Source organism: Vulpes vulpes, chromosome X, assembly GCF_048418805.1.
Source record: "Vulpes vulpes isolate BD-2025 chromosome X, VulVul3, whole genome shotgun sequence".
Lineage (NCBI taxonomy): Eukaryota > Metazoa > Chordata > Mammalia > Carnivora > Canidae > Vulpes > Vulpes vulpes.
In genome coordinates, this window is record NC_132796.1 from 121,153,209 (window position 1) to 121,161,120 (window position 7,912).

Here is a 7,912-nt window from a genome sequence, read left to right on the forward strand (position 1 = left end):
GGAGCCAGCTGTGGCTTCTCCCGATTTTTCAGGATTAGCCCTCATGCCTGGACTTTGTCAAACAGCATGAGTAGCTTGGCTCGCATCAAGATACCACTTCATATCCATCGATATGGCTATATTTAAAAAGACAATAACAGAAACACCTGGCTGGCTCAGTCAGTGGCCTCACATTGGGTGTAGAGATCACTTAAAATAAAATACTAAAAAAATTAATTAGGTCATTTTATTGTTTTAAAAGTGAGTTGTATAAGTTCTTTATATTCTGTATAGTAGACCCTTATTAGATATATGATTTGCAAGATGATCCACCATCCTGTAGATTGTATTTTCATTTTTTTTGATGATGTCCCTTGAAGCCGAAAAAATTTAATTTTGATGATGTGTAGTTTATCTATATTTCTTTTTGCTTGTACCTATGGTGTCATATCTAAGAAACCATCATCCAATCCAAGATCATGATTTTACACTTTTGTTTTCTTCTAAGAGTTTTACAGTTTTGCATCTTAAATTTTTGGTCCACAATCATTTAGGATTTAATTTTTGTGCATGGTATGAGGTAGGGGTCCAAGTTCATTCTTTTGTGTGTGGACATTCAGTTACCCCAGTACTATTTGTTGAAAAGATAGTTCTTTCCTCATTGAATTGTCTTGGCATCCTTGATGAAAATCAATTGATCATAAATATGATGGTTTATTTCTGGATTCTCAATTCTGTTCCAATTGATCTTCATGTCTGTCCTTATGCCACTATGAAACAGTCTTGATTACTGTACCTAGTCCTCTAACTTTGTTCTTTTTCTTTTTTTTTAAAGATTTTATTCATTTATTCATGTGAGACAGAGGGGGAGAGAGAGGAGAGAGAGAGAGAGAGAGAGAGTTAGAGAGAGAAAGAGAGAGAGGGAGAAAGAGGCAGAGACACAGGCAGAGGGAGAAGCAGGCTCCACTTCAAGGAGCCCGACACAGGACTCGATCCCAGGACCCCAGGATCATGCCCTGGGCTGAAGGCAGGCGCCAAACAGAACCACGAATGGATCCCCACTTTCTTCTTTTTCAAGATTGTTTTGGATATTCTAGGTTTATTTATCATATGAATTTTAAAAAAGCTTTTACTTATTTATTCATGAGAAAGAGAGAGAGACAGAGAGAGGCAGAGACACAGGCAGAGGGAGAAATAGGCTCCATGCAGGGAGCCCGATATGGGGCTTGATCTCACAACCCGGAGATCATAAACTTAGCTGAAGTCAAGAGTTGGATGCTTAACAAATGAGCCACCCAGGTGCCTCAATTGCTCATAAATATTTTATTGGTTTTCATGGTATGTGAATGGAATAGATTTCCTATATAATTTTCAGATTGTTCATTGCAAGTGTATAAAATATAATTGATTTTTGTATGTTGATCTTGTATCCTGCTGTCTTGCTGAACTCATTTAGTAGCTTTAATAGGTTTTTAGTGTTTTCCTTAGATTTTCCCACATGCTGGATGATGTCATCTGCAAATAGAGATAATTTTAAATCTTCTTTTCCATTATGGCTGACTTTTATTTCTTTTCCTAGCTTGACTATACTGGCTGGAACCTCCAGTACAATGTTTAATAGAAAACAAGTCCATTTGGGGAATATAAAAAGTAGTGAAAGGGAATAAAGGGGAAAGGAGAAAAAATGAGTGGGAAATATCAGAAAGGGAGACAGAACATGACAGGCCCCTAACTCTGCGAAACGAACTAGGGGTGGTGGAAGGGGAGGTGGGCGGGGGTGGGGGTGACTGGGTGATGGGCACTTGATGGGATGAGCACTGGGTGTTATTCTATATGTTGGCAAATTGAACACCATAAAAAATAAATTTATAAATTAAAAAAAAAAGAAAACAAGTCCTGACATCCTTTGTTTGTTTCTGGTCTTAAGGAAAAAGATTTCAGTCTTTCATTATTAAGTATGATGTTAGCTGTGAGTTTTTCACGCGTGTACTTTATAATGTTGATGAACTTCCTTTCTATTTTTTAAAACATTCTGTTTTTTTTTTTCTTTTAACATTCTGTTTTAAAGTAATCTCTACTCCTAACAGGGGGAATGAACTCATGATCTGGAGATCAAGAGTCACATGCTCCACCCACTTCGTCAGCCAGGCACCCCTATTTTTAGGTTGGTGAGTATTTTTATCATGAAGGGTGTTGGATTTTGTCAAATGCTTTTCCTGTGTTTATTGCGCTCATCATGTGATTTATCTCCTCCATTCTATTGATATGTAGTAAATACAAATATGTCTTGAGCTGAGGACCAACTGAGTATTTGAGGCTCCTTGTTATGAACTAAATTGACACACCCCCCCTCCCAAAAGATATGGTCAAGTTCTAACCCCTTACCTGTGAGTATGACCTTATTTGGAAATAGGGTCTTCGCAGATGTAATCAAGTGAAGAAGGCAAGCTCATGCTGGAGTACAATGCGCCCTAAATCCAATATGACTTATATCCTTATTAGGGAAGAAGAGGGGCACGAGAGTGGCACAGTTGGTTGAGGGTCTGACTCTTGATTTCGGCTCAGGTTGTGATCTTGGGCTCACAAGATTCAGCCCCATGTCAGACTCTGCATTCAGGGGAGAGACTGCGTGGGGTCCTTTCCCTATGCCCCTCCCCCTACATGCACTCTCTATCAAATAAATAGATCTTTAAAAAGGAAGGAAGAGACATAGACACTGACACAGAAAGAGGAAGGCCACGTGAAGATGGAGGCAAAGATTGAAACGATGCATCTATAAGCCAAGGAATGTCAAGGATTGTTGGCAACCATTAGAAACTAAAGAAAGGCATGAAACAGTTTCCTAGAGCTTTCATAGAGAGTATGGCCTGCAGACATCTTGATTTTGGCCTTCTGGCCTTGTGAAATGGGAGCGAATCAATTTCTATTGTTATAAGACAGTAAGTTCGTTGTACTTTTCTTTTTTTTTTTAGATTTTACCCATTTATTCATGAAAGACAGAGAGGGAGAGAGGGAGAGAGGGAGAGAGAGAGGCAAAGACACAGGCAGAGGGCGAAGCAGGCTCCATGCAGGGAGCCCCACGTGGGACTTGATCCCGGGACTCCAGGATCAGGCCCTGGGCTGAGGGCGGCACTAAGCCACTGAGCCACCAGGGCTGCCCTCGTTGTACTTTGTTATGGCACCTTAGCAAACTAATATATCCCCCAATTCTCCAAAGTTGTCACTTCAGTTCCACTTGACCACTTAAAGTACTGCTGACTTTTCCACCTGCTGACATCAACTGTCAGCCTCTATCTGCATTGATCTGAAATTTTTCCTGGGGAAAAAGTGGTTGCCGATGCACAGTGTAAATTCATCACTCCTTCCAGGGCTTTCATTTTGTTTGTTGTGTTTCAGGGCCCCTCACTTAGCAGGCCGTTGTTTCCCAAGCACAGCGAGACTACAGAAAATGCCCACCACTGCTCAGCTTAGGTCTGTAGCCTCTAACCCTGTGCAGCTTTAGAACTATGCACATGTCTTGGGGGAGAGCAGCTCTTGGTTTGAGGACCCGAGAGTCTCATATTTTTTCTGAACCTAAGCAGTAGGTTTCTGTATGTGTCAAGTTCAGATTCTCAGCATCTCTCCCTCAACTAGAGCCAGCATATCCTTTAAGCAAAAAGCAGCTGCAGTTCCTCAGCTCATATCTAAACGTTTCTCCCTGTCTTAGTTTGTTCAGGCAGCTCTAACAAAATACCACCCACTGGGTGGCTGATAATCAACAGACGTGTATTTCTCACAGCTCTTGAGGCTCAAAGTCCAAGATCAAGTGCTGGCAGATTCAGTGTCTGGTGAGGGCCTGCTTCCTGGTCCATAGATGACCATCTTCTCACTGTGTTCTCACATGGCAGCTGGGACAAGGGTGTTCTCTGGGGTCTCTTCCATAAGGGCACTAATCCCTTTCATGAGGGCCCCACCCTTATGACTTAATCATCTCTCAGAGATCTCACCTCTTTTTTTATAATAAATTTATTTTTTATTGGTGTTCAATTTGCCAACATACAGAATAACACCCGGGGCTCATCCCGTCAAGTGCCCCCATCAGTGCCCCTCACCCATTCACCCCCACCCCCCGCCCTCCTCCCCTTCCACCACCCCTAGTTCGTTTTCCAGAGTTAGGAGTCTCTCATGTTCTGTCTCCCTTTCTGATATTTCCTACCCATTTCTTCTCCCTTCCCCTCTATTCCCTCACACTATTATTTATATTCCTCAAATGAATGAGACCATATGTTTGTCCTTCTCCGACTGACTTATTTCACTCAGCATAATACCCTCCAGTTCCATCCACGTTGAAGCAAATGGTGGGTATTTGTCATTTCCAATGCCTGAGGAATATTCCATTGTATACATAAATCACATCTTCTTTATCCATTCATCTTTCGATGGACACCGAGGCTCCTTCCACAGTTTGGGTATTGTGAACATTGCTGCTAGAAACATTGGGGTGCAGGTGTCCCGGCATTTCATTGCATCTGTATCTTTGGGGTAAATCCCCAGCAGTGCAATTGCTGGGTCATAGGGCAGGTCTATTTTTAACTCTTTGAGAGACCTCACCACTTAATACTATCACATTGTGAGTTAGGGTTCAATATATGGATTCTGGGGGGACACAAACATTCAGACCATAGCATTCTACTCTGGCTCTTCGAAATTCATGTCCCTCTTTGCACACAAAGTGCATTCATTCTATTGTAGTTGCCCCAAAAATGTTAACCAGTTACAGCAAGAACTCTAAAGTCGAAGGCCAAGTCTTATGTAGATGCCACCTAAATCAGATGTGGTAAGACTCAAAGTATGAGCTGAGGCAAATTCCTCTCCATCGGTGAACCTGTGAAACTATACATGTGTGTGCTTCCAAAATACAATGGTGGGATAGGCATAAAATAGACCTTTTCATTCTAAATGGGAGAAATAGGAATGAAGAAAAGACTGACAGATCCCAAGTAAGTCCAAAGCTTAATGGGGCAAATTCCAGTAGATCTTAAGGCTCAAGAATAATCTTTAGCTTGATGCTCTGTCTTCCAGGTCCACTGGGATGGTGGTGTCACCACGTCGCTTGGTGGGATGGCCCTGCAGCTGCTCTCTGCTGGGGCCCTGAAGCTCTCCTGGGCTGGGATTGCATGCCTGAGGTTGTGCTGGGTAACCTTGTCTTTTAAAACTTAGGTGGAGGGACACCTGGGTGGCTCAGCAGTTGAGCCTATGCCTTTGGCTGAGGGCGTGATCCTGGAGTTCCGGTTTCAAATCCCACATCGCGCTTAGTGCATGGAGCCAGCTTCTCCCTCTGCCCGTGTCTCTGCCTCTCTCACTCTGTGTCTCTCTGGAATAAATAAAAAAAAATATTTAAAAAATAAAATAAGTAGGTGGAAGCAGTCGAGCCCCCCAAACCCCATGTACTCTGGGCTTGTAATAGGAGGGTTAGTCCTGAAGATTTCTGAAGCACCCTTGAGGTCATTCTTCCATTGTCTTAAAGAATAGTGCTTGGCTTATATTGATATCGCTGATACATACTCATTTCCCGATCAAATGATCACTTGGCCATATTCTTAGTGTTGTCATTTTTTGCAATGTGGTTAGGCAGAGGATTATCCAAATCTTATTTTAAAGATTTTATTTATTTCTTCATGGGAGACACACACAGACAGGCAGAGACATAAGCAGAGGGAGAAGCAGGCTCCCTGCAGGGACTCGATCCCCGGACCCTGGGACCATGACCCGAGCTGAAGGCAGATGCTCAACCACTGAGCCACCCCAGTGCCCGGATTTTCCAAATCTTTAACTTATGCTTCCTTATTGATTAATAATTGTCTTTAAACCACTTCTTTCTTCTCAAGTTTTACTAACCAATCAGGAGGAACCAAGCTGCCCTTTCAACACTTTGCTTAGAAATTTCTTCAGCTAAATATCCAATTTCATTGCTGGTAAATTCTGTCTTTCACAAAAGACTAGGACACAAACAAGATTCAACCAGGTTCTTTGACACTTTATAACAAGGATGGCCTTTCCTCCAGTGCCCAATAATATATTCCCATTTCTGTCTGAGACCACATCAGAATGACCTTTATTATCCACATTCTACCCATATCCTGCTCATGATTATGAAAACTCTGGCTTTCTCCATAGCTCTCTCTTTTCTTTCTGGGCTCTCAACAGAATCGTCCTTGGTTGTCTGTTTGTGGCAACATAGGCTTTTTCTAGTACGCACTTCAGAACTCCATCCCCTACTGATTACCCAGTTCCAAAGCTGCTTCCATATTTTTGAGATAATTCGTTACAGCAGCACTTGTCAGTACTAATTTCTGTCTTAGTCCATTCAGGCTGCTATTACCAAATGCCACAGTCCAGGTGATTTATAATAACAGACATTTATTTCTCAGAGTTCTGAAGGCTGGAAATCCAAGATCAAGGTATTGGCAGGGTTGGTATCTGGTGATGGCCTGCTTCCTTGTTCACAGACAGCCATCTGCTTGCTGTGTCCTCACATAGTGGAGGGACTGAGGGAGCTCTTTATGGTCTCTTGTATAAGGGGACTAATCCCATTCATGGGAGTTAAACCCTTATGACTTGATGACCTCCCAAAGGCCCTGCCTCCAAATATCATCACATTGGGAATTAGGCTTCAACATATGACTTTTAGGAGGGACACAGATATTCAGCATATAGTACTCCCCTCTCTGGAATTTACTCCCTTTATTCCTTACTGCTTCTGAAGGTCCATGTATTTAAAAATATGATTTTAGAATTCACTAGACTTTCTAATTGTTCTTGATGAGAGTGTTGTTTTGATGAGCTGATCTGTGTAATAAACTTCCTAAAATTATTCTGGCTTAAAACAATAATCATTGCATTGTATTCTATAATATTTTGCATCAGAAATTTGGTTAAGGCTCACCTGACTAATTCTGTTCTTTGTGCTATCAAGTGTGGTGAGTTGGTGATACTCAGCTGCTGGCTGGTCTTGTCGAAAAGATCTAAGACAGCTTTAATGATGATCATTGTCACTGACCCTTTTTTTCTTCCCTTCATATCTAATCCATTTACTAGTTCTGTCTCATTTATATTCAAAATATGTCTTGAATTCATCAACTTTTCTCCATTTCCACTGCTGAAATCCTAGTTCAGGCATCTTCATCTTTCTCCTGAAACCTGTTGACAATAAAGTTACTGATTTCTGACTTCGACATAGTCCCCCACAAATATATTTCCCAGATTGATCTTAAACATAAATAAGATAATCTTACTGCCTTTCTTGGTCCTTTCCTATGCCTCTATTTCATTTCAAACTAAAATCCATATTCATTACTCTGACCTAATGCTCTAGCTCATCCAGGAATTTTTCCCTCACTGATTTCCAGCTATATTGATATATTCATACACTTATTCCACAAATATAATTGAAAATCTGTTATTCCTAGGCACTAGCCCTTCACTGGTGAACAATCCAGGCAGGTATTGCTGCCTCATGTAGCTTATATTCTTGTATACGGGCAGACAATAAATAAGGTAAATAAATAGTATATAAAATGGCAATGATTCCTAAGGGAAAAAGAGCATGGAAAAGAGATAAGAGTTGGAGGTGGGGGTTCATGCTAGATATAGGGGCCAGGGAAAACCTTGTTGAGAAGTCAGCATTTGGGATCCCTGGGTGGCTCAGCAGTTTGGCGCCTGCCTTTGGCCCATGACATGATCCCAGAGTCCCAAGACTGAGTCCCAAGACTGAGTCCCACATTGGGCTCCCCACATGGAGCCTGCTTCTCCCTCTCCCTCTGTCTCTGCCTCTCTCTGTCTCGGTCTCTGTGTCTCTCATGAATAAATAAATAAAATATTTAAAAAAAGAGAAGTAGACATCTGAGGAAAGACTTGAAAGAAGTGAAGGAGTAAACCATATGGATATTTGGGT